Genomic DNA, 19,768 nt, shown 5'->3' with positions numbered 1-19,768 from the left:
TTTAAAAAAATTAAGCAAGGAAAAAAAAAACAAAAAGTAATTGCTTCCTAAGAAAAGATATTTTGGTGCTTTTAATGATCTCCCTTGGGGAAGAAATAAAGAACACTGAGACTTTCAATTGTGACTTTTCTTTCCCACTGAAGCACTGAGAGCTCGATTTAAAAAAAAAAAAAAAAATTTGCTTATTTATTTTTTTTAGAACACTACATCACAGATCAAAGATCCTTTCATAACCTCCTGGCAGTTAAGTTCTATTCAGTTCAGTCCCTCGGTCGTGTCTGACTCTTTGCAACCCCATGAACTACAGCACGCCAGGCCTCCTTGTCCATCACCAACTCCTGGAGTTTACCCAAACTCATGTCTATTGAGTCGGTGATGCCATCCAACCATCTCATTCTCTGCTGTCCCCTTCTCCTCCTGCCCTCAATTCCTCCCAGCATCAGGGTTTTTTCCAATGAGTCACCTCTTCGCATGAGTTGGCCAAAGTACTGGAGTTTCAGCCTCAACATCAGTCCTTCCAATGCACACCCAGGACCTCTCTCCTTTAGGATGGCAGTTTATTGGTGAGTAACTTCATCTATAATTTGGTTATTTTCATGCCCATGATGTTGTTTATCTTGTAGTACCTATGTGAATATTTATAATTAAGATATATAGTATTTACTGTACTTTTGAATATAAATGAGATTGAATGATATTTATGCTAACTGATATACTTTTCTAATGCAATAGTTTTAACTTGTACAGTATTTAATTGTGTGACTATACCATTTTTTCAATGTCCATTAAGGCTATTTCTATATTTTTTATTGCCATCTATATGCAGCTGAATGTTTTTTAACATCTTTTTGTGCATGTACATTTGAGTTTCTCCAGAGCAGTGATTTGCCATGATTTTTCATGTGATGACATACAGAGAAAAAAAAAATACCCGTTGGATACACAAGGAAAAACTGAAGATGATTTGTTCCACATATTTTCTCAGTTTTATTACTTCTTTACTGTATTTTCCTAATTATTTTGTCATAGATATTGTAATATTGATATTTAGTAGATACTGATTGTAGATATTGATCTTCAGCTTCTTAAATATATTTAATTTTTTTTCTATCATCCTGAGGCTTCTTTATAATGTTTCCATGTGCTTCAGTAGAACATACTTTAATTCTAACATGGTACATTTATTTTGATTTTTAATATTTACCTACTCTGAATTCATAATTTGTTCACTACCTTAAGAGAGACCAACTTTTATAAGAATTTTTAATTGAAATATTAGCATAACAAGTAAGTATAATAGCTTAAAGAGAGATTTTCACAGACTTTCTAAAGGGTTTTTACATATTTCAGATACATTTTCTTGTGAATCATACAATTTTTCTGGAACCCGAATATTTTTGAGGTGCTATACTTCAGGACTACAAATATCACTATTTCAAGCTTTCCCATAAGCACAATTATCACTTAGTAGGTGTCCCAAAGCAGTTTAGCTAGAAATATGTGGAATGATCCAGTATCACTGTGGCTTTTAATCCAAGTTATAAACACATTCTCCAATTGTGGTGGACCAGAATCAACCTAATCAAGGATATTACTTATCAATTATATCTAGCACCCTACAAGTTTGAATTTCGGGGTCCAAGTAATTCAAATGAACTAATATATCTAAACTATTAACTACATTACTGAATAACACTTCAGATTTTCTGAAATCTGTATTAGCTTAGAAATGGCAAGATCCCTAAACTGAACATGGCCAATTTTAATAAACTACATTCAAGGCCTAATTATGAGACACTTTTGATAATGGAAGTGTCATTTCTGTGTTTCTGAAAACTGCAAGAGTCAAATGTTTATAGAATATTCAACTACAACTAAATACTTAAAATTAGACAAAGAAATATATTCCAGGGTACAGTATTCAGCAATAGAAGCATTTATATAAGTATGGCTATTTTTTATCTTTGAGTGTATTATTTATGTTATTTTACCTTTTTAAATTTCATGTGAGAACTATATTCATTAAAGAGACATCACCGAGGTGAAGTGTTAATCACTTAGTTCTATCCATCTCTTTGTGACCCCATGGACCATAGCCAGGCTACTCTGTCCATGGAATTCTCCAGACAATCGTACTGGAGTGGGTTGCCATTTCCTTCTCCAGGGGATCTTCCCAATCTGGGTCTTCTGCATTGCAGGAGGATTCTTTACTATCTGAGCCACCAGGGAAGCTCCCTTACCTAGGTGAGCACAGTGCTAATTATTATTATTATAAATAATTATTATTACTAATTATTATTTAGTCAGAAATTTTCATTTCTTTTCATCTTTTATTCATCTTACAAGTATTCATTGAAGGCCAAACATGTTTCTAGGTAATTTTTTATGCATTAAAGATATAAGATACAATAATAATACCAGAAATTTCTGCTCTCTTGGAGTGTATACAGAGAGAAGGTAATAAGAGAAATAAATTGTAGCATGTATTAAACATATCCTCAATTTCTAGGAAAAATATAAATCAAGTTAAGGGAATAAGGAGTGATTATCTCATTATGTTAGGTTTTCAGAAAATAACTTTCTTGGAAGGTGATAGTTGAATACGCACATACATGATTTCATTAAAATATATTTATTAATGCTGGATTGAGCACTAAAATATTTTGGAGCCTATTAACTTCTTTACAAGGGGTTTCATGTTTTTGTATTTCAAATATTATGTCAGTCAGTTCAGCATGAGGACTAGCATGGTATAAAAGAGACTCTACTTGAACAATTATTTATGAGAATTTGGAACTGAACATACTATAGAGGGGCTTCCCAGGTGGCGCTAGTGATAAGGTACCTGCAGGAGACATAAGCCACTCGGGTTCAATCCCTGCGTCCAGAAGATCCCCTGGAGGAGGGCATGGTGACCCACTCCAATATTCTTGCATCAAGAATCCCATGGGCAGAGGAGCCTGGCGGCTACAGTCCAGGGTCTCAAAGAGTCAGACACGAGTGAAGTGACTTAGCACACAGCATGCACATACTATAGAGAGAAAGGATGATGATGTGTGGAGGGCACAGGTAGACAGGACTCTGTGATGCCCACAGGTAGAAAGTATCTTTAAAATAGTGACAGAGGGAAAGCTAGGAAATGATGACTATGAACTTTCTTAGTTCATTGAATTGGCTAAAGTAAAACAAGATCTAAAAGGGCAGCAGACTTTTCATATCAAATATGTTAACTATGATGGACTCACAGTAGGGAGTACAACTGAAAGGATGAGTGTAAGAAATAGTCTACACTCTGCTGTAGCATCAGCCAGAAGGATGGAACACAGCTTCTGGGGCACAACAGCTGTGTAAAGTGCAGGTTTACAAACATCCAGGAAGCAGTTATGTACCAACAATACTAAAAATGAGTTGTTGGTTTTTTTTTTAAGAATTGTGTGTGGTTTAAGAGGAAAGAGAGAGAAACAGAATTCACACACCCTCCTTACTTGTGTGTCTCTGTGTATCTTTTTCTGTCTCTTACAAGGACACTCATTGGATTTTGAGTTCACTTTGAGCTCATCTTAACTCTTACCTTAATTACATCTGCAAAGATCTTATTTTCAAATAAGGTGACATTCTGAGTTCTGGGTGACATGGATATTTGTGGGACACTATTCACCCACAGCGCTTCCATGGTGGCTCTGAAGGTAAAGAATCTCCCTGAAATGCAGGAAACCCAGGTTCAAACCCTGGGTCAAGAAGATCCCCTGGAGAAGGCAATGGCTACCCACTCCATTATTCTTTCCTGGAGAGTTCCATGAAGAGAGGAACCTGTCAGGCTATACTCTGTGGGGTGGCAAAGAGTCAGACATGACTGAACAACTCACAGTTTCACTTCTCATACACCCACAACACATATCATTTTACACATGATATACAGCTATTTTATTTGACATTGAATTGAACAGAAACTAAAAGATCAAATAGCCAAGTTATGACTCTAAATTTATGATCTAGTGAGTTGACTGCATAATTTGAGTCATCATCTCTACAAGAAGATTTAATCAACACTGTAATAGATCAAATTTCTTTTGGACATACAAATCTTCAACCAAATTGTATTAAGTGATAAATTAATTTCCTGACACTCTCTTTCACATCTTTGTTCCTGAGGCTATAGATCAGACGGTTCAGCATGGGACTCACCACTGTATAAAATATATAACCTACTTTGACCATAAGCCATGAGTTTTTGGAGCTGGGCACACGATAAAAGAACAGAACAGTCCCATGGAGCATGGTGATGGTGGTCAGATGGGAGGCACAAGTAGAGAAGGCTTTTTGGCGAATCCCAGCAGAGGGCATTTTTATGATAGTGACAAAAATAGAAATATAAGTAGTGAGGATAATTGCCAGGCTGCTCAGCTCATTGAATATGGCAATGGCAAAACAGCACTTGGCTGATGAAGGGGTCAGAGCAGGAGATGGAGACAATGACAGAGTGCTCACAGAGGAAATTACTTATGATGTTAGACCCACAGAAGGATAATGTCTGGAGAGAACAGGTGAGTGCCAGGGAGGAAACTACACCCCACGTGCAGGAACCAGCCACTAATAATGCACAGAGCTCTGAGGACATGACCACTGTGTAGAGTAGAGGCTTAAAAATGGCCACAAATTGGTCATAGGCCATCACTGCAAACATGAATGCCTCTGCCACTGCAAACGTACAAGCTGAGAAGAATTGCATGATGCATCCTGTGAAAGAGATGGTTCTATCTTCCACACCAAATTCTCCAAGAGTTTGGGTGTAACTGTGGTGGAATAGCAAAAATCAACAATCGACAAGTGACTGAGAAAAAATTACATGGGGGTGTGGATTTTGGGACTGATCCTGATGATGGTGATCATGCCCACATTGCCCAACATGGTGACTGCATAGACGATGAGGAAAACCAGGAACAAGGGAATCTGGAGGTCGGGATATTCTGAGAAGTCCAAGAGGGTGAACATGGCTCCAGCACTCTTATTTCCTTCAGCAAACCACATAACTGTTGTTGGAGAAAATGAAAATGATGACAGTACATGGATATCACATTTATTGTGTGTCAGACATTGTCTAAAATATGGTACATTAGTTTTGACCACTAAATAAGACTTGTGAATTTCAAAACAACCAGTCTCATATTTTACAAAATGAAATGGTAGCATATAAGAGTTAAGAAACTTGTTTGAATTAACACAGCCTGCTGGTGATGAGTTAGATTTGAGTGACAATGAGTGACAGGAATTGAATTTAATTTAGAGTCAGAGAGAAATATTTTCTGTAGTGTCATAGAAAAACATGTTTTTCACAGTTCCATCATTCTGAATGTCTGTGCTGTTTAATGAGAGTAACATAACAATAAATGAAAACACAGCACTCAAATTTATTTTAAAAAGCAGGAGGAGTAATATTTTTAGAGGCAGTAGTACTTCCATCATTATGTTCAAACTGAAGATCATCATCAAACTGAAGATTAGAGGTCATGAGTCACCACAAGAATTTTCACATTTTGGAAAACATAAATGGACATTGAAGCAAATAAAGCTCTATCTTCAAGTTTTCCAATGATTTCAGTTTGATGCTGAAATTATTGGCTTTGTGTTCAATGCTGTGACCTGGTAAAGTAATTACGCCATATTATAATTTGTAGTGCCCTCACTGTTGTTTTCTTTCCTGTTTGACTGTTTATTGTTTGTCTCGCATACTGCCACTGATGCTCTCAATATAGTCTTTTAAATTCTTTGATCAATATCTCTATTAGGAATATTATAGCATTAAATGCTTATAGAATATCTGAATTACAGAGAAATTTAAAATATATTTTGCTCAACTATTCCACATTCTATAATGTTTCTCAAGAAAATCAGAGAATACAGTAATAAATACAAGTGGTTACATTATCACCCTCAAAACTTCTGGTGACAGGAATATTGAGTTTGATTAAAACTACAGGTGATAATCTTGCTTTGAGTCATACAATTATTTGTATACATTATTTTGAGAAAGCAAAAGCATCTTTTACTGGTAAGCAGTTTATAACAACAGAAGCATATTTATTTAGCAAAGATTTTAAAATAAGCTAACCAATAACGGGCACACATCTGAAATATTCAGATTAATAAAGACTATTAGTTCGACTCTCATAAACACAGATGCAATTTTAGTTTTATCTGACCATGTGAAGGGAGAAATAGTTCATTATTTCTTGAACAGCTTAATGGTACTTTTGACACTCAAAAACTGTATTTCCTATATGCAGAAAAGGGAATGGGTGGGAAGTGGAAAAGAGTTAGTGACAGACTGGAACAATGAAAGAAGGAGTTGGAAACATAGATTTAAATGCAGTTCCAAGGTTTGGCATTTACTGTATGACCTTTGGTGAATCACTCAGATTTTATGAGCCTCAACTTCTTTATCAATAATAGTGACATGATAATATATATTTTATAGGTGTATAAGTATTAAGTTAGGAAATGACATTAATATAATTAGCACAAAGTCTGACAGTTCTGGAGTTCAAAATATATAGCTTTTCCAATCCTCATCCTTTTTAATTCTTAGCACTCTGAATAATTGGTATTATTTTTAAACACATATTATTTTAAAGAATCTAAGAAACAGGTCAAGGTCCAAAGTTGGCAGCAACAAAAATGAAGGAACAATTTGTGATGTTGAAGAATAGCTCAACTCTCTCTCTCTCTCTCTTTTTTTTTTTTTCCCCTGAATTTCCTCTTGGCCCTGTTCATGTTAATTCATCAATCACTATCCTTCAATAAATTGTCTCCATTTCCCCTTTGTTTTCTCATTATTATCTGATTCTTAATAATCATCCAATTTTATTTATTTATTTTTATTTTATTTTTTCTTTGTGAAACTATTTTGGTCTATTTTTTTTCCTTTATTTTATTTTATTTTTTAACTTTATAATATTGTATTAGTTTTGCCATGTATCAAAAAGAATCTGCCACAGGTATACATGAGTTCCCCATCCTGAACCCTCCTCCCTCCTCCCTCCCCATACCATCCTTCTGGGTCGTCCCAGTGCACCAGCCCCAAGCATCCAGTATAGTGCATTGAACCTGGACTGGTGAGTCATTTCATATATGATATTATACATGTTTCAATGCCATTCTCCCAAATCATCCCATCCTCTCCCTCTCCCTCTCCCACAGAGTCCAAAAGACTGTTCTATACATCAATGTCTCTTTTGCCATCTCGTATACAGGGTTATTGTTACCATCTTTCTAAATTCCATATATATGCGTTAGTATACTGTATTGGTGTTTTTCTTTCTGGCTTACTTCACTCTGTATAATAGGCTCCAGTTTCATCCACCTCATTGGAACTGATTCAAATGTATTCTTTTTAATGGCTGAGTAATACTCCATTGTGTATATGTACCACTGCTTTCTTAGCCATTCATCTGCTGATGGACATCTAGGTTGCTTCCATGTCCTGGCTATTATAAACAGTGCTGCGATGAACATTGGGGTACACGTGTCTCTTTCAATTCTGGTTTCCTCAGTGTTTATGCCTAGCAGTGGGATTGCTGGGTCATAAGGCAGTACTATTTCCAGTTTTTTAAGGAATCTCCACACTATTCTCCATAGTGGCTGTACTAGTTTGCATTCCCACCAACAGTGGAAGAGGGTTCCCTTTTCTCCACACCCTCTCCAGCATTTATTGCTTGTAGACTTTTGGATCGCAGCCATTCTGACTGGTGTGAAATGGTACCTCATAGTGGTTTTGATTTGCATTTCTCTGATAATGAGTGATGTTGAGCATCCTTTCATGTGTTTGTTAGTCACCTGTATCACCGTCACTTTTTTGCTATCTCCTGGATCCAAGTGAAAAAAGAATTGTTAAAAGGCAGAGGGGAAAGAATAGCTTTAGTGCAAAGAGAAGATTGTTTCCTTTCTGAGGCGCGAAGGTGTCACATCCTCTACATCTGGCTGTTTAATGGAAAATCCAGGTAGTAAAGACCAAAGAGGACAGATTTTGTGTCTTTGTCTTTTTATTTCACTGTCTCTGCCTGTCAGATGGGGAAGACTGAATATGAATAATTGCATCTTATTAAGAAAGCCATTTTTGAAATTGTGGGGAATATTGTCTTTTCCTCAAACAGAAAGGAGCAGATTTTACAAAAATTTCAGTGACTTGTAAGTGACAAAATTAAAATAAACCCAAAAATATTTTTATCACTTAAATTCAGGGTGAGCACTGAGTCAAATAATAAAATTGAAAACAAAGGCCTTTATAATCACTACATAGCAATTATTCTTAGTGTCAAACTTCCATTAAAGGTTGAAGAAGAAAAGAAACACAAAAGTAGTGAAGTGGAAATATCAGAGAACATATGTGATGCTGCTGATGAGAATGGATTGTTTCAGTGAAGAAAGAGTGGAGGAAACAGCAACCAGGAGTTTCCTGCTATGCAGAATGAGAGTTCTGATAGGTAATCCTATATCAATATTTAACAGCACATCCCTTGTTATGTTCCTATAAAATAATTTCTAACTTGAGCTAATGTTTGTGATGTAAGATTTTATATTTTACTAGAGATATGGTTATTTTTAATATTCTTGTCCTTTAGCCTTATTCCTAGAGTTCCTTTGTTAACATACTACCGTGTTACATATTAGAGTATTCTGGATTTGACTGCATATTTGCCTTAATCAGTGTGTTGTATATTTAAATTTGTTTTGTCACTAATGAACATCCTTTCATTTCAGTTTGAGGATGTCTTTCAGCATTTCTCATGAGGTGGGACTAGTGGTGATGAACTCCATCAGGTTTGCTTTGTCTGGGACAATTTTTATTTCTCTTTCATTTCTGAAAGACAACTTTTCTGGAAAGAGTACTCCTGGCTGACAGGTTTTTCTCTCCCAGCACTTTGAGGTTGTCCATGGAGGGAGGCCAAATTGCTGTTGGTGGCGGGAGAACCGATGAGGCATTGGTCTTTCAGCTGTGGTGCTGCTGTCGCCGCATCATGCGGGTGGTTTAAAAGTGAGCTCTCCTCCCCTGGCCAAATATCTCCTTGGTTTCTTCTTTCATGGTATATGTGCCTCATGTCATTTAAAATACCACCTAAATTAAGTGTGGCTTTTTCCTGTGAATTCTCTTTTTCATTTTTTGGGGCTGTTCTGGGTATTTGCCGCCACAGTGCTTGGGCTTCTCAGTGTGGTGTCTTCTCTTGATGCTGAGCGTGGGCTCTAGGGTGCTGGCTCCAGTAGCTGTGTAGCATGGTTTAGTTGTGCCATGGCATGCGGGATCTTCCCTGACCAGGAATGGAACACCTTCCCCCTTTATTGGTAGGTGGAGTCCTAAGCACTGGACCACCAGGGAAGTCCCTAAATTCACCATTATTATATTTAGAAGCAAAACAAAAAATATAGTGTAAATCTACTTATGACTCCCATGTCTAAGAATCTAGGTGGTTAGCCAGTGGACTCCAGGTTTGCAGTGTAGCCCTTGAGGTTCTTCTCAGTGTCTTTCCAGATGCAGCTCTCTATTCTCTTCCATGTATTTTGTGCTCTTCCTTCCAGGTTCCTCAGAAACAACCCAGATGCCCTGTGCCTGATGTTTGTGCTCACATTCGAATCTCCAAGTAGAATGATTTTCTCCCTTTTCTGTTTCTCATGACCTCCTTTCTTCACTTCTTTTGCAAATCCTTCCTTATTTCATTTATCACTTTCATATGTCAACTTTTATATATCATATTGTATAATAATCATATCTGGGTTTGAAGGAAGAATTTGTTTTCTTGCGTATGGTTGGTACTCTATAACTGTTTTGTGAATTAATCAATGCTTTAAGATGGCTAAGAGTTGGAATTTTATAAGAATTGGTTTTTTTTAAATTGTTTATCAGTTGAATTATTAGAAAACATTGGCTCTTTTGTGGACTTTTTAAAGTAGCGATCCTGGTGTGCACAGGAAGGAAGTAAAGAAAAAGAACGATGACAAATGGACACCAGAAGAAGATGTGATTGCACCAATATTTGAAAAGACCGATTCACTGACTGGTGCTCTGCTGCACGTGAATGATGACAGCATTTTAAGGGAAGTGGATCATGGTGATGACAGGTACATTCTCCAGATTCTTTGTTTGTAGGGGAAGAAATATTAGCACTGAATACTTCTTCTGGAAATAGAGCAGCATTATACAATGTTCAGGCCAAGACAAGAGACTGCTCAACTCTAGAGGACGAACACTGCTGAAAGGTTAAGGTAAGGACCAATGCCTTTCGCTGGAAGTCATTTCAGTAAATAGTCCCCTTGGAAGCTGGACTGTAATGAATACACATTCAGTAGGGAATGTGTAAACATTCAGTAGGGAATGTTATTAGGGCAGGCAATGAAGAACTGGATGGTAACTAAGAGGAATGTGGAGTTCACAGGTATTACTTGTTTTATGTTAAGAAGGGAGCTTTCAGAGTATGTATGCTATTGGAGGGAGAAGACAATGGCAACCCACTCCAGTACTCTTGCCTGGAAAATCCCATGGACGGAGGAGCCTCATAGGCTACAGTCCATGGGGTCGCTAGGCATCAGACACGCTTGAGCAACTTCACTTTCACTGTTCACTTTCATGCATTGGAGAAGGAAATGGCAACCCACTCCAGTGTTCTTGCCTGGAGAATCCCAGGGACGGGGGAGCCTGGTGGGCTGCCGTCTATGCAGTCGCACAGAGTCGGACACAACTGAAGTGACTTAGCAGTAGCAGCAGCATGCTATTGGAAATGAGCCAGCAGAGGGCGTGTTTATTTAGTTTAGTCTTGTTTGCATTTCCAATACTAGAAAGCTTATTGATTGTATGACATTATCTTTAAACTATTACAGTAAAATAAATGATGTTAAAGCTGGTTTTAGAAAAGGCAGAGGAACCAGGGATCAAATTGCCAACATCAGCTGGATCATGGAAAAAGCAAGAGAGTTCCAGAAAAACATCTATTTCTGCTTTATTGACTATGCCAAAGCCTTTGACTGTGTGGATCACAATAAACTGTGGAAAATTCTGAAAGAGATGGGAATACCAGACTACCTGAACTTCCTCTTGAGAAATCTGTATGCAGGTCAGGAAGCAACAGTTAGAACTGGACATGGAACAACAGACTGGTTCCAAATAGGAAAACGAATATGTCAAGGCTGTATATTGTCACCCTGCTTATTTAACTTCTATGCAGAGTACATCATGAGAAATGCTGGCCTGGAAGAAACACAAGCTGGAATCAAGATTGCAAGGAGAAATATCAATAACCTCAGATATGCAGATAACACCACCTTTATGGCAGAAAGTGAAGAGGAACTAAAAAGCTTCTTGATGAAAGTGAAAGTGGAGAGTGAAAAAGTTGGCTTAAAATTCAACATTCAGAAAATGAAGATCATGGCATCCAGTCCCATCACTTCATGGGAAATAGATGGGGAAACAGTGAAAACAAGTGTCAGACTTTATTTTGGGGGGCTCCAAAATCGCTCTAGATGGTGACTGCAGCCATGAAATGAAAAGACACTTACTCCTTGGAAGGAAAGTTATGACCAACCTAGATAGCATATTCAAAAGCAGAGACATTACTTTGCCAACAAAGGTCCATCTAGTAAAGACTATGATTTTTCCTGCAGTCATGTATGGATGTGAGAGTTGGACTGTGAAGAAGGCTGAGGGCTGAAGAATTGATGCTTTTGAACTGTGGTGTTGGAGAAGACTCTTGAGGGTCCCTTGGACTGCAAGGAGATCCAGCCAGTCCATTCTGAAGGAGATCAGCCCTGGGATTTCTTTGGAAGGAATGATGCTAAAGCTGAAACTCCAGTACTTTGGCCACCTCATGCGAAGAGTTGACTCATTGGAAAAGATTCTGATGCTGGGAGAGATTGGGGGCAGGAGGAGAAGGGGGCGACAGAGGATGAGATGGCTGGATGGCATCACTGACTCGATGGACGTGAGTTTGAGTGAACTCCGGGAGTTGATGATGGACAGGGAGGCCTGGCGTGCTGCGATTCATGGGGTCACAAAGAGTCAGACACGACTGAGCGACTGAACTGAACTGAACTGTACATAATACTTCTGTTCATGTATAGTTTTTTTTGTTTGTTTGTTTTTTTTCTTTTCTTTTTTTTTTTTTTAATTTTATTTTATTTTTAAACTTTACATAACTGTATTAGATTTGCCAAATATCAAAATGAATCCGCCACAGGTATACCTGTGTTCCCCATCCTGAACCCTCCTCCCTCCTCCCTCCCCATTCCATCCCTCTGGGTCGTCCCAGTGCACCAGCCCCAAGCATCCAGTATCGTGCATCAAACCTGGACTGGCAACTCATTTCATACATGATATTTACATGTTTCAATGCCATTCTCCCAAATCTTCCCACCCTCTCCCTCTCCCACAGAGTCCATAAGACTGTTCTATACATCAGTGTCTCTTTTGCTGTCTCGTACACAGGGTTATTGTTACCATCTTTCTAAATTCCATATATATGCGTTAGTATACTGTATTGGTGTTTTTCTTTCTGGCTTACTTCACTCTGTATAATAGGCTCCAGTTTCATCCACCTCATTAGAACTGATTCAAATGTATTCTTTTTAATGGCTGAATAATACTCCATTGTGTATATGTACCACAGCTTTCTTATCCATTCATCTGCTGATGGACATCTAGGTTGCTTCCATGTCCTGGCTATTATAAACAGTGCTGCGATGAACATTGGGGTACTCGTGTCTCTTTCCCTTCTGGTTTTCTCAGTGTGTATGCCCAGCAGTGGGATTGCTGGATCATAAGGCATGTCTATTTCCAGTTTTTTAAGGAATCTCCACACTGTTCTCCATAGTGGCTGCACTAGTTTGCATTCCCACCAACAGTGGAAGAGGGTTCCCTTTTCTCCACACCCTCTCCAGCATTTATTACTTGTAGACTTTTGGATCGCAGCCATTCTGACTGGCGTGAAATGGTACCTCATAGTGGTTTTGATTTGCATTTCTCTGATAATGAGTGATGTTGAGCATCTTTTCATGTGTTTGTTAGCCATCTGTATGTCTTCTTTGGAGAAATGTCTATTTAGTTCTTTGGCCCATTTTTTGATTGGGTCATTTATTTTTCTGGAGTTGAGCTGTAGGAGTTGCTTGTATATTCTCGAGATTAGTTGTTTGTCAGTTGCTTCATTTGCTATTATCTTCTCCCATTCTGAAGGCTGTCTTTTCACCTTGCTAATAGTTTCCTTTGATGTGCAGAAGCTTTTAAGGTTAATTAGGTCCCATTTGTTTATTTTTGCTTTTATTTCCAATATTCTGGGAGGTGGGTCATAGAGGATCCTGCTGTGATGTATGTCAGAGAGTGTTTTGCCTATGTTCTCCTCTAGGAGTTTTATAGTTTCTGGTCTTACGTTTAGATCTTTAATCCATTTTGAGTTTATTTTTGTGTATGGTGTTAGAAAGTGTTCTAGTTTCATTCTTTTACAAGTGGTTGACCAGAGTTCCCAGCACCACTTGTTAAAGAGATTGTCTTTAATCCATTGTATATTCTTGCCTCCTTTGTCGAAGATAAGGTGTCCATATGTGCGTGGATTTATCTCTGGGCTTTCTATTTTGTTCCATTGATCTATATTTCTGTCTTTGTGCCAGTACCATACTGTCTTGATAACTGTGGCTTTGTAGTAGAGCCTGAAGTCAGGTAGGTTGATTCCTCCAGTTCCATTCTTCTTTCTCAAGATCGCTTTGGCTATTCGAGGTTTTTTGTTTTTCCATACAAATTGTGAAATTATTTGTTCTAGCTCTGTGAAGAATGCTGTTGGTAGCTTGATAGGGATTGCATTGAATCTATAGATTGCTTTGGGTAGTATACTCATTTTCACTACATTGATTCTTCCAATCCATGAACATGGTATATTTCTCCATCTGTTAGTGTCCTCTTTGATTTCTTTCACCAGTGTTTTATAGTTTTCTATATATAGGTCTTTAGATTCTTTAGGTAGATATATTCCTAAGTATTTTATTCTTTCCGTTGCAATGGTGAATGGAATTGTTTCCTTAATTTCTCTTTCTGTTTTCTCATTATTAGTGTATAGGAATGCAAGGGATTTCTGTGTGTTGATTTTATATCCTGCAACTTTACTATAGTCTTCGATTAGTTCTAGTAATTTTCTGGTGGAGTCTTTAGGGTTTTCTATGTAGAGGATCATGTCATCTGCAAACAGTGAGAGCTTTACTTCTTCTTTTCCAATTTGGATTCCTTTTATTTCTTTTTCTGCTCTGATTGCTGTGGCCAAAACTTCCAAAACTATGTTGAATAGTAATGGTGAAAGTGGGCACCCTTGTCTTGTTCCTGACTTTAGAGGAAATGCTTTCAATTTTTCACCATTGAGGATAATGTTTGCTGTGGGTTTGTCATATATAGCTTTGATTATGTTGAGGTAGGTTCCTTCTATTCCTGCTTTCTGGAGAGTTTTGATCATAAATGGATGTTGAATTTTGTCAAAGGCTTTCTCTGCATCTATTGAGATAATCATATGGTTTTTATTTTTCAATTTGTTAATGTGGTGTATTACATTGATTGATTTGCGGATATTGAAGAATCCTTGCATCCCTGGGATAAAGCCCACTTGGTCATGGTGTATGATCTTTTTAATGTGTTGTTGGATTCTGATTGCTAGAATTTTGTTAAGGATTTTTGCATCTATGTTCATCAGTGATATTGGCCTGTAGTTTTCTTTTTTTGTGGGATCTTTGTCAGGTTTTGGTATTAGGGTGATGGTGGCCTCATAGAATGAGTTTGGAAGTTTACCATCCTCTGCAATTTTCTGGAAGAGTTTGAGCAGGATAGGTGTTAGCTCTTCTCTAAATTTTTGGTAGAATTCAGCTGTGAAGCCGTCTGGACCTGGGCTTTTGTTTGCCGGAAGATTTTTGATTACAGTTTCAATTTCCGTGCTTGTGATGGGTCTGTTAAGATTTTCTATTTCTTCCTGATCGAGTTTTGGAAAGTTGTACTTTTCTAAGAATTTGTCCATTTCTTCCTCGTTGTCCATTTTATTGGCATATAATTGTTGATAGTAGTCTCTTATGATCCTTTGTATTTCTGTGTTGTCTGTTGTGATCTCTCCATTTTCATTTCTAATTTTATTGATTTGATTTTTCTCCCTTTGTTTCTTGATGAGTCTGGCTAATGGTTTGTCAATTTTATTTATCCTTTCAAAGAACCAGCTTTTGGTTTTGTTGATTTTTGCTATGGTCTCTTTTGTTTCTTTTGCATTTATTTCTGCTCTAATTTTTAAGATTTCTTTCCTTCTACTAACCCTGGGGTTCTTCATTTCTTCCTTTTCTAGTTGCTTTAGGTGTAGAGTTAGGTTATTTATTTGACTTTTTTCTTGTTTCTTGAGGTGTGCCTGTATTGCTATGAACTTTCCCCTTAGGACTGCTTTTACCGTGTCCCACAGGTTTTGGGTTGTTGTGTTTTCATTTTCATTCGTTTCTATGCAAATTTTGATTTCTTTTTTGATTTCTTCTGTGATTTGTTGGTTATTCAGCAGCGTGTTGTTCAGCCTCCATATGTTGGATTTTTTAATAGTTTTTCTCCTGTAATTGAGATCTAATCTTACTGCATTGTGGTCAGAAAAGATGCTTGGAATGATTTCTATTTTTTTGAATTTACCAAGGCTAGCTTTATGGCCCAGGATGTGATCTATCCTGGAGAAGGTTCCATGTGCGCTTGAGAAGAAGGTGAAATTCATTGTTTTGGGATGAAATGTCCTATAGATATCAATTAGGTCTAACTGGTCTATTGTATCATTTAAAGTTTGTGTTTCCTTGTTAATTTTCTGTTTAGTTGATCTATCCATAGGTGTGAGTGGGGTATTAAAGTCTCCCATTATTATTGTGTTATTGTTAATTTCTTCTTTCATACTTGTTAGCATTTGTCTTGCATACTGCGGTGCTCCCGTGTTGGGTGCATATATATTTATAATTGTTATATCTTCTTCTTGGATTGATCCTTTGATCATTATGTAGTGACCATCTTTGTCTCTTTTCACAGTCTTTGTTTTAAAGTCTATTTTATCTGATATGAGTATTGCTACTCCTGCTTTCTTTTGGTCCCTATTCGCATGGAAAATCTTTTTCCAGCCCTTCACTTTCAGTCTGTATGTGTCCCCTGTTTTGAGGTGGGTCTCTTGTAGACAACATATGCAGGGGTCTTGTTTTTGTATCGATTCAGCCAGTCTTTGTCTTTTGGTTGGGGCATTCAACCCATTTACGTTTAAGGTAATTACTGATAAGTATGACCCCGTTGCCATTTACTTTATTGTTTTGGGTTCGAATTTATACACAATTTTTGTGTTTCCTGTCTAGAGAATATCCTTTAGTATTTGTTGGACAGCTGGTTTGGTGGTGCAGAATTCTCTCAGCTTTTGCTTGTCTGAAAAGCTTTTGATTTCTCCTTCATACTTGAATGAGATCCTTGCTGGGTACAATAATCTGGGCTGTAGATTATTTTCTTTCATCATTTTAAGTATGTCTTGCCATTCCCTCCTGGCTTGAAGAGTTTCTATTGAAAGATCAGCTGTTATCCTTATGGGAATTCCCTTGTGTGTTATTTGTTGTTTTTCCCTTGCTGCTTTTAATATTTGTTCTTTGTGTTTGATCTTTGTTAATTTGATTACTATGTGTCTTGGGGTGTTTCGCCTTGGGTTTATCCTATTTGGGACTCTCTGGGTTTCTTGGACTTGGGTGATTATTTCCTTCCCCATTTTAGGGAAGTTTTCAACTATTATCTCCTCAAGTATTTTCTCATGGTCTTTCTTTTTGTCTTCTTCTTCTGGGACCCCTATGATTCGAATGTTGTAGCGTTTAATATTGTCCTGGAGGTCTCTGAGATTGTCCTCATTTCTTTTAATTCGTTTTTCTTTTATCCTCTCTGATTCATTTATTTCTACCATTCTATCTTCTAATTCACTAATCCTGTCTTCTGCCTCTGTTATTCTACTATTTGTTGCCTCCAGAGTGTTTTTAATTTCACTTATTGCATTATTCATTATATATTGACTCTTTTTTATTTCTTCTAAGTCCTTGTTAAACCTTTCTTGCATCTTCTCAATCCTTGCCTCCAAGCTATTTATCTGTGATTCCATTTTAATTTCAAGATTTTGGATCAATTTCACTATCATTATTCGGAATTCTTTATCAGGTAGATTCCCTATCTCTTCCTCTTTGGTTTGGTTTGGTGGGCATTTATCCTGTTCCTTTATCTGCTGGCTATTCCTCTGTCTCTTCATCTTGTTTAAATTGCTGAGTTTGGGGTGTCCTTTCTGTATTCTGGCAGTTTGTGGAGTTCTCTTTATTGTGGCATTTCCTCGCTGTGTGTGGGTTTGTACAGGTGGCTTGTCAAGGTTTCCTGGTTAGGGAAGCTTGTGTCGATGTTCTGGTGGATGGAGCTGTATTTATTCTCTCTCCTTTCGAAGAGTTGGGCTGCTTTTCTGGGTGCCTGATGTCCTCTGCCGGCATTCGGAAGTTGTTTTGTGGAATTTACTCGATGTTTAAATGCTCTTTTGATGAATTTGTGGGGGAGAAAGTGTTCTCCCCGTCCTACTCCTCCGCCATCTTGGCTCCTCCTCTGATTCTTTTTTTTTTAAATTAAAATTCATTTATTCATTTTTTGGCTGCGTGGGGTCCTGGTTGCTTTGTGGATTTTTCTCTACTCGCAGCGAGTGGGGGCTGCTCTCTCCATGTATAGTTTTATGGTAAGGGCTTGTTCATTGGTTCTGAAGTGTAATATTTCTATGTAATGGAATATGCAGATGATTGCTTAAGTTAATTATATCATGTATAGACTTTCAAAAATTACATAATTGTGAATTTACAAACACTTAGGCTATACTGAATAGGATATGGTCATTTCTTGATGATTCTAGTTGATAGTAAATTGGTGAGTAGCTATGATTTTGTAAGGTGCTCTGAAACATCACATCATATTAACTTCATAGTTGTTTATAGATTCCAGGGAAAAGGGGAAGATTTTGTTTATATTCAATAGAAAAACATTAGCAGTCTTTCACAAATTATTCCTTTTACATGATTAAGATCTAAATGTCAAAACCCGTGCTTCCTTTACTAAGCATGTCATTAACACATATTGTGTGCTCAATACATGTATGTCAGATGCACGAAGAAACAGCAGAATGTGTGAATGAATGCCTATTGATGAATTTCTTTACAGAAAACAAAACGTTGTTGACAGTAGATTTGCAGGCTTGCCTACTTCTGAAGTCTTTTTAATTTTTTAGAAATATGTTTGAAGATTCAGAAATCATTATTTATAGCTATAGGTAGGCCTGAAATAATAGTATAGATACATTTGCTATCATATTACTTAAAAAAACTTTTCAGTATTACTTTCTCAGCATATTTTGGAAGAGCAGTGTTGGAGCCAGACTTCCCGGGTCTGTTGGTGACATGCTGAGTGGGCTTGGGCAAGTTTCTCAGCCTTTGTGTGCTCCATTTCTTCCTATATCTGTCTCCCAGAATGACTGTGAGGATTAAAATGCCTTTACGACATGTCAAGTGTTTCTAATGATGCATGGCCGATGCATAGAACGTCCTCAAAAAGCTAATATCTTGGTTATTCAAATGGATTTCTTTCTTAGAAGGACTGAAGGAATACCTCCCAGAAAGGTCATATTGCCATAAAAGTTATTTCCTATGGAAAAGGACAGGTGCAAAAAACACTGGTATACTGTTTCCTATCACACAACGCAAGTAACTTTATGTTTTTCCTTTTCCTTGGATCTAACTTTAATACTTTGTTAATATTACTGATATATTTTCTGTGTCCTTTAATGCTGCTCTTATTTATTTCTGCATCCTTTATAGACAATTACTTGCCAATGCAAAGGGCTTATATACAAAAGAAAAGTTTAGGTATTGTTTGTATTTTTGAATATTTAATATTAGCCTGAAAAGAATCATTTGTTATTTTAGGTCTGCAAGGAAAACACCATATGAAAAGAAGAAGGTATAGTAAAAAAAAAAAAAAAAAAGAACTTTCAAAAATATCCTTGTGGAAAATACTTTGTCAAAGGAATAGTGGTAAAATAGAAAATCTTCCTTTGTTGTAGAGAAGTTTACTTTGAACACATCATTTAGAAACACTGTTGATAAAGTTATCCTTTTGTTAAAAATCTCTTCTGATTTTGTTTTGATACAGAGATTTATTACCTCTGTACACTTGGTGTATTTATACATATTTTAAGGGCATTGTGAAACAGTACTGTTTACGTGTAGGTCAAAGAACAAATTAATTACATGAACTAACTGATGACTTAACTCAGTCGTCCGAGACTGTTTCTGAGGATGGTGACATGCTTTACTCTATGAATTCCACATTGCAAGTAGAATCTCTCAACATGGGGTGTAAAGGTAGGACTGCAGTGTAAATGTTAATGGAAAGCCTGTCTGTGTATAGAGTAGAGATATATGCACACCTCGTCAGTACTGCTCTAGAGCCAGGGATATGTTACAGTGCTGTGCATCTCAGAAGTTTGATTTGCATTAAAAGGACATGAAAGTGAGTGTATACTCTGAGCCACAGGCCTATGATACTCTCACTCACTCTACCTTCTGTTGACTCTTCTTTCCTATGCCTTCACCCACGGTCAGGTCAGCATCATTTTCCTCCTAGAGTAACTGAAATATTCTCAGGACTTCTTTCCCTGCCACTCCACCTGGCACAACCTCGGTCTGCACAGCAACTGTAATTATTGCC

General features: G+C 37.3%; 1 pseudogene; it reads right to left on the bottom strand.

The window, feature by feature from the left end:
* Positions 1-4,086: 4,086 nt before the first annotated feature.
* LOC129653631 (olfactory receptor 5D13-like) lies at positions 4,087-5,028 on the bottom strand (annotated as a pseudogene).
* Between the last annotated feature and the right edge of the window lie 14,740 nt (positions 5,029-19,768).

This window comes from Bubalus kerabau, chromosome 1 (genome assembly GCF_029407905.1).
Source record: "Bubalus kerabau isolate K-KA32 ecotype Philippines breed swamp buffalo chromosome 1, PCC_UOA_SB_1v2, whole genome shotgun sequence".
Classification (NCBI taxonomy): Eukaryota; Metazoa; Chordata; class Mammalia; order Artiodactyla; family Bovidae; genus Bubalus; species Bubalus kerabau.
Note: the sequence above shows the minus strand (reverse complement) of the source record. Positions and strands in the feature narration are given on the sequence as shown.